The sequence below is a fragment of the Salmo trutta genome, unplaced genomic scaffold (genome assembly GCF_901001165.1).
Source record: "Salmo trutta unplaced genomic scaffold, fSalTru1.1, whole genome shotgun sequence".
In the NCBI taxonomy this organism is placed as follows: Eukaryota; Metazoa; Chordata; class Actinopteri; order Salmoniformes; family Salmonidae; genus Salmo; species Salmo trutta.
In genome coordinates, this window is record NW_021823229.1 from 34,575 (window position 1) to 42,233 (window position 7,659).

A 7,659-nucleotide genomic window follows, 5' to 3' on the forward strand; every position below is an offset into this window, starting at 1 on the left:
GGCTATGTTAATACACACATAGCCTTTAACATATGAACTAACACCACGTGGTGAACAACATGAACGATCTGTCTCGCTGAAATAGACAACCAAATATAGTCCTAAACAGCTGCTAGGTGGAGTGGTTCAAATCAAAACCGGGTCTGTTTTTCAATGTTGCAAATGGAAAGCAGAGGAACGAAGGACTATCCATTCTGTTCGTGTCGGTTGCGCCTAGGGACCACCTACCAATCTGTATTCTGTCAACCGGTTTTTAAATCCCTCCCTTGTTACGGACACGGTCAAATCCTATAGGCCGAGAGTCGTACCCACCTCTTCAAATCTATTGGTTAGCGCTGCATCAGTAAGAATGTTTAACGCACCATGAGTTGAGCAGAGTTTAGTCCGAGAGAAGCGGTGCGGCGGGGATGAACAGACCCGCATGGGAAACATAATAATCCATCCGTCCGTTTTTTTATTCACATTTTTTAAACTGACAAGGACAATTTACAGGCTCCCTACGTTTACAGACAATATCAACTGTGGAACGTTTTGAATAGGACAGTTGTTATTGACACATTGACCATAACCCACCGCTGGCTGTCTGTCTTTTAAACCGGAGAGTGAGAACCGACAAGGACATGCCGCTATATGGGAACGTGTAACCGGGGGCATCAGTGCAGCTCACGGGACCGGTGATCACGTCTCTAATAACCGCCGTGGATCTATATTTCCCATTTGGAATCTTGTCAGAAACATTCTCCTGGAAGAAACCGGTGACTCACCGCGAGGGGAAGGCGAGCCTCTGCATTCTAATCAGCCGCGCGGGGAGAACGGAGAGGAGAACGGAGAGGAGAACGGAACGAGCTCATTGACATTACAGTCATACTTTTTCTGGAACACTTCTCCTTCGGTAGCTGAGCCCGCACCGCTCGTAGCGCTGCTGGTCTGCGGCGGTCGGACCTGCTTGGTGCCTTCATTCTCTCCACCCGGGGAAGGAAGAACAGGGCAACAGACCAGGCGACGGGATTGGCTTTTAACATAAACCACAACCAGGGATTATCTGGATGTTGTATTTAACCTGATACCTTTCGGTAAGTGGATGTTTTTAACCCTTCTCTGGTCCACTGTCGTAGCGCAGGTGTTTACTATAGGATTGGTATTCTCACCAGGCAAGCTATACGGCGTTTCAACCGGATAAACGGATAACGGGAGTTTTACCAAACCTCTCCAGTCTCTCGGTGTGGATGCAACAGCTTCTGAGAAGCCAGGAGCCTCGCCAGCCCAGGGATGAGCTGGAACGGAATACATAGGAGTCTTGATTCTAGTCTTGTTTTGTGTCTCGGTATTTATCATTTCTCTTTGGATCATTTAGGCGGATTATGCTAATTTGGTAATGCGTGTAAGAGGCTGATTTGAACGCATTCCTATTCATAAGGGTTACTCAAATCAGGTGGCGACATAGCTATTGATTTAGATATGGCTATACATTCATATATTTCTTTAGTTATAAACTGCCGAATGTGTCACAGGGAAAAATGACATATTTATTCATACTTCTGACCGTTGTCATGTGCATCCTAATAACCCATTTGAATAAGCTATTGAAGCGCGTGTGACAGATGTCCTATAACGCACAGTTTATAGAGCACATATCCATACGATCAAAAGGACAACAACACAAAGCCCTGTGTATCATTAGCACTGCGCCTCCCCGACGCGTCTCAAGGTTACCTAATTGACAGGCGAACCCCATCCATTGTGGGAATGATTTACGCATTAGTTGTGCGTTTCATGTTGAAGGACTCAGTCACTGCATATTCACCCACAGCTAAGGATATTATTATTATCGTCAAGTCAAAACGATTCATTATGTCTAGTATATTGATATATAAATACACTTTATTAACATATAATATGATTTACCCCCTTTGTGTTTCAGGCAAGAGAGCGACAGAGAGAGCACGGGAACGCAGAACGGCTATTCTATTCGGTTGGAGACGGACCGGTTTGCGATTATTCCTGAGATGAGCCTGGGCGTTCAACTGAATTTAAATTAGGTGTCCACGAGAACCACCGTTTTCTGTAAGGGAAAGGAGACCGAGAGAGAGAGAAAAGGGAATTTAAATCGGTGCTCCAGATTGACTTCTAGATTCCACGATGAACGGAACTGTGTGTTTGATCCTGAATGGTAGAAATCACCCATTTTGTGTTGAAGAAATCAACAGGTCGGAGTCGGAGGCGTAAAAAAAATCCCTTTAAATTAAAAAGCTTCTCACCGAAGGATGTATCTTTCTGTTTTATTTCTCCTTCTCCTGTGGGCTCAAGCCCTGGCTTTGAAAAACTTGAATTATTCCGTTAACGAAGAACAAGGACCGGGGACGGTTATAGGCAACATCGCCAAAGATGCTAAACTCGGTCTCGGGCAAGGGGGACAAGGGAAAAAATCCAACTTCAGGGTTTTGGAGAATTCAGCACCACATCTCATCGACGTGGACCCTGAGAGCGGGCTCCTCTATACCAAGCAACGCATCGACAGGGAAACACTGTGTCGGCGGAACCCAAAATGCCAGCTCTCCATGGAGGTATTTGCTAACGACAAAGAGATCTGCATGATTAAAGTAGATATAGTCGACATTAACGACAACTCGCCCACGTTCCCTTCCGATCAGATTGATATTGACATTTCTGAGAACGCGGCCCCGGGCACCCGCTTCCCGCTGACTAGCGCTCATGACCCGGACGCTGGGGAGAACGGGCTAAAAACCTATCAAATCACACGAGACGACTACAATCTGTTTTCTCTGGATGTAAAATCCCGCGGGGACGGAACTAAATTTCCCGAGTTAGTTATCCAACGGCCGTTAGACCGGGAGGAACGTAACCATCACACCCTGATTCTAACAGCTACGGACGGCGGGGAGTATCCCAGATCAGGAACCATGCAGATTAACGTGAAAGTTATTGACTCTAACGATAACAGCCCTGTGTTTGAACAGCCCTCTTATGTTGTAGAAATCCCAGAAAAACTCCCCACCTGGGAAAGTATTGATCGATTTAAACGCCACAGACCCGGATGAGGGTTCCAATGGTCAGGTGGTGTATTCGTTCAGCGGTTATGCCCCGGATAGAATCAGAGAACTCTTCTCTATAGATTCTAGAACTGGAGTCATAAAAATCCAAGGAGAGATTGACTATGAGGAGAACCCTATTATAGAAATAGATGTTCAGGCTAAGGATTTAGGCCCTAACCCCATCCCAGGCCACTGTAAAGTAACTGTGAATGTGATTGACAGGAATGACAACTGGCCCTCCATAGGGTTTGTGTCTGTGAGGCAGGGGGCCATTAGTGAGGCAGCCCCACCAGGCACGGTCATCGCACTGGTCAGAGTCACGGATAAAGACTCTGGGAGAAACGGGAAGCTCCAGTGTCGAGTCTTGGGGAACGTTCCGTTTAAACTAGAGGAGAACTATGACAACTTCTACACCGTGGTGACGGACAGGCCTCTGGACAGAGAACAGCAGGACGAGTACAACGTCACCATCGTCGCCAAGGACAACGGCACGCCGCCCCTTAACTCCACCAAGTCCTTCACGGTGAAGATTCTAGACGAGAACGATAATGTTCCGCGCTTCACCAAAGCTGTGTATCTGCTCCAGGTGCCAGAGAACAACATCCCCGGGGAGTATCTGGGTTCCGTCCTCGCTCTAGACCCGGACCTGGGCCAGAACGGAACCGTGTTCTACTCCATCCTCAACTCCAACGTGAGCGGAGGAGACGTCAACACCTTCGTGAATGTCAACGCGGCCAACGGGGCAATCTACGCCGTGAGGTCATTCAACTACGAACAAATCAAATTCTTTGATTTTAAGGTGTTAGCGAAGGATGCTGGGTCTCCCCACCTGGAGAGCAAACACCACGGTCAGGGTCAGCGTCTTAGACGTTAACGACAATATCCCCGTCATCGTTCTCCCGCTGCTCCTGAACGACACGGCAGAGATCCACGTGCCACGGAACGTCGGCGTCGGTTACATCGTCACCACGGTGAGGGCGGTCGACAACGATTACGGCGAGAGCGGGCGGTTGACCTACGAGATCTCTGACGGTAACGAGGAGCGTCTGTTTGAGATGGACCCGGTGACGGGCGAGGTGCGGACCACTCACCCCTTCTGGGAGGACGTCAGCCCCATGGTGGAGCTGATCATCAGGGTGATGGACCACGGGAAGCCCACCCTTACCACCGCCGCACGCCTCATCGTCAAGGCCTACAGCGGGCCGCTGCCGGGCGGCGAGCCCCACATCAACGAAGAGCATCACAACTGGGACACCTCGCTCCCTCTCATCGTCACCTTATCCATCATCTCCATGATGCTGCTGGCTGCCATGGTAACCATCGCCGTGAAGTGCAAACGGGAGAACAAGGAGATCAGGACTTACAACTGCCGCATCGCGGAGTACTCTCACCCACAGCTGGGCAAAGGCAAGAAGAAGAAGATCAACAAGAATGACATCATGCTAGTTCAGAGCGAGGTGGAGGAACGGGACGCCATGAACGTCATGAACGTGGTGAGCTCACCATCGCTCGCCACCTCCCCCATGTATTTCGATTACCAGACGCGGCTGCCGCTGAGCTCGCCCAGGTCGGAGGTCATGTACCTCAAGCCCACGGCCAACAACCTGTCGGTGCCCCAGGGACAGGGACAGGGCGTCGGCTGTCACACTTCCTTCACTGGCCCGGTGACTAACACCACAGATACCCCCAGTAACAGGATGTCCATTATACAGGTAGGAACAAGATACCATTCAACTAGCTTTTTATTGATTGATCTACACCTTATTTGTTTAGGTTACCAGGGAAGTCACATTAAGATTCAAATTCCTTCTTGTGGAATGGAAATCTGTATTTGGCTTTACATGTGTCTGACACAGCAAACAGACAGAAAGCAGGACAGCGTTCGGTCTAAACGACAGCATTGTGATTATCCACCATGACCACCATAGTCCTTCCTCCTACCCTCATCCATCTCCTCGGCATCAGATCTTTTCCCTCTCTACTTAATGGACTGATGTGCTGGAGTGTAGGTATAGTGTAACACCAGTGAGAGAGAGATGGAGATATGGAAAGAGAGAGAGAGAGGGTAAGAGAGAGATAGAGTTGGAGATATGGAAAGAGAGAGAGAGAAAGAGAGTGTGAGAGAGAGTGTGAGCGAGAGAGTTGGATATATAGAATGAGAGAGAGAGTTGGAGATATGGAAAGAGAGGGAGAAAGAGAGAGTTGGAGAGTTGTAGATATGGAAAGAGGGAGAGGGACAGAGAGAGAGAGAGAGAGAGAGAGAGAGGGAGAGGGACAGAGTGAGAGAGAGAGAGAGGGAGAGGGACAGAGTGAGAGAGAGAGAGAGTTGGAGCCGGTGACATCATGACAAATCGATTCCGTTTATTATTTAGGAAGATGTATTATGTCTTGAAATCCACGCCAGACCTCTTCAATCAGACTTCACCCCACGGCCGTTTTATTGCAGAATTACAGTTTAATACATCTCTTTGTGATGGTGTAGAAATCCATTCAGTTACTTAACTGACTATATATTACATTTTATTGTTTTGACAATATCGCAATGTTATTTTCTGCACTAGTTGGCTGTTCCTTGCACCAAAACGCCAGGATTTTTCCTTCATAGCTTGTTCTTCATCTTCTTTTTAAACTAGGAAGCCCATTTGTTTTCAGCGTTGTTTTCTCATCCTCTCTCTTGTCCCTCTGCAGCAGACATAATGGTGAGCAATATGTTTGAAACATCAAATCGCAAATAAAAAAAAATCACAGTTTCGAATTTTAATACATGTAGAATAGTGAAAGTCTCAATATGTACGGCATCGACAGATAGGTATGGAGTTGATATTGTATGGTGAGGTCCCTGGTAATTCCCCTAACATCTCTGAGGTATGGTGTTGATATTGTATGGTGAGGTCCCTGGTAGTTCCCCTAACATCTCTGAGGGATGGAGTTGATATTGTATGGTGAGGTCCCTGGTAGTTCCCCTAACATCTCTGAGGTATGGTGTTGATATTGTATGGTGAGGTCCCTGGTAGTTCCCCTAACATCTCTGAGGTATGGTGTTGATATTGTATGGTGAGGTCCCTGGTAGTTCCCCTAACATCTCTGAGGTATGGTGTTGATATTGTATGGTGAGGTCCCTGGTAGTTCCCCTAACATCTCTGAGGTATGGTGTTGATATTGTATGGTGAGGTCCCTGGTAGTTCCCCTAACATCTCTGAGGTATGGTGTTGATATTGTATGGTGAGGTCCCTGGTAGTTCCCCTAACATCTCTGAGGTATGGAGTTGATATTGTATGGTGAGGTCCCTGGTAGTTCCCCTAACATCTCTGAGGTATGGTGTTGATATTGTATGGTGAGGTCCCTGGTAGTTCCCCTAACATCTCTGAGGTATGGTGTTGATATTGTATGGTGAGGTCCCTGGTAGTTCCCCTAACATCTCTGAGGTATGGTGTTGATATTGTATGGTGAGGTCCCTGGTAGTTCCCCTAACATCTCTGAGGTATGGTGTTGATATTGTATGGTGAGGTCCCTGGTAGTTCCCCAACATCTCTGAGGTATGGTGTTGATATTGTATGGTGAGGTCCCTGGTAGTTCCCCTAACATCTCTGAGGTATGGTGTTGATATTGTATGGTGAGGTCCCTGGTAGTTCCCCTAACATCTCTGAGGTATGGTGTTGATATTGTATGGTGAGGTCCCTGGTAGTTCCCCTAACATCTCTGAGGTATGGTGTTGATATTGTATGGTGAGGTCCCTGGTAGTTCCCCTAACATCTCTGAGGTATGGTGTTGATATTGTATGGTGAGGTCCCTGGTAGTTCCCCTAACATCTCTGAGGTATGGTGTTGATACTGTATGTGAGTCCCTGGTAATTCCCCTAACATCTCTGAGGTATGGTGTGATATTGTATGGTGGAGGTCCCTGGTAGTTCCCCTAACATCTCTGAGGGTATGGTGTTGATATTGTATGGTGAGGTCCCTGGTAGTTCCCCTAACATCTCTGAGGGATGGAGTTGATATTGTATGGTGAGGTCCCTGGTAGTTCCCCTAACATCTCTGAGGTATGGTTGTTGGATATTGTATGGTGAGGTCCCTGGTAGTTCCCCTAACATCTCTGAGGGATGGAGTTGACTATTGTATGGTGAGGGGTCCCTGGTAGTTCCCTAACATCTCTGAGGGATGGTGTTGATATTGTATGGTGAGGTCCCCTGGTACTTCCCCTAACATCTCTGAGGTATGGTGTTGATATTGTATGGTGAGGTCCCTGGTAGTTCCCCCTAACATCTCTGAGGTATGGTGTTGATATTGTAATGGTGATGTCCCTTGTAAGTTCCCCTAACATCTCTGAGGTATGGTTGTGATATTGTATGGTGAGGTCCCTGGTATTCCCCTAACATCTCTGAGGTATGGGTGTTGATATTGTATGGTGAGGTCCCTGGTAATTCCCCTAACATCTCTGAGGTATGGGTGTTGATATTGTATGGTGAGGTCCCTGGTAGTTCCCCTAACAATCTCTGAGGTATGGTGTTGATATTGTATGGTGAGGTCCCTGGTATTCCCCTAACATCTCTGAGGTATGGTGTTGATATTGTATGGTGAGGTAGTCCCTGGTAGTTCCCCTAACATCT

The 7,659-nt window shown here is 47.6% G+C and overlaps 1 pseudogene; it reads left to right on the forward strand.

The window, feature by feature from the left end:
- The first annotated feature begins 383 nt into the window (after positions 1-383).
- Positions 384-5,160, forward strand: LOC115189766 (protocadherin-17 pseudogene; annotated as a pseudogene).
- The last annotated feature ends 2,499 nt before the right edge of the window (positions 5,161-7,659 follow it).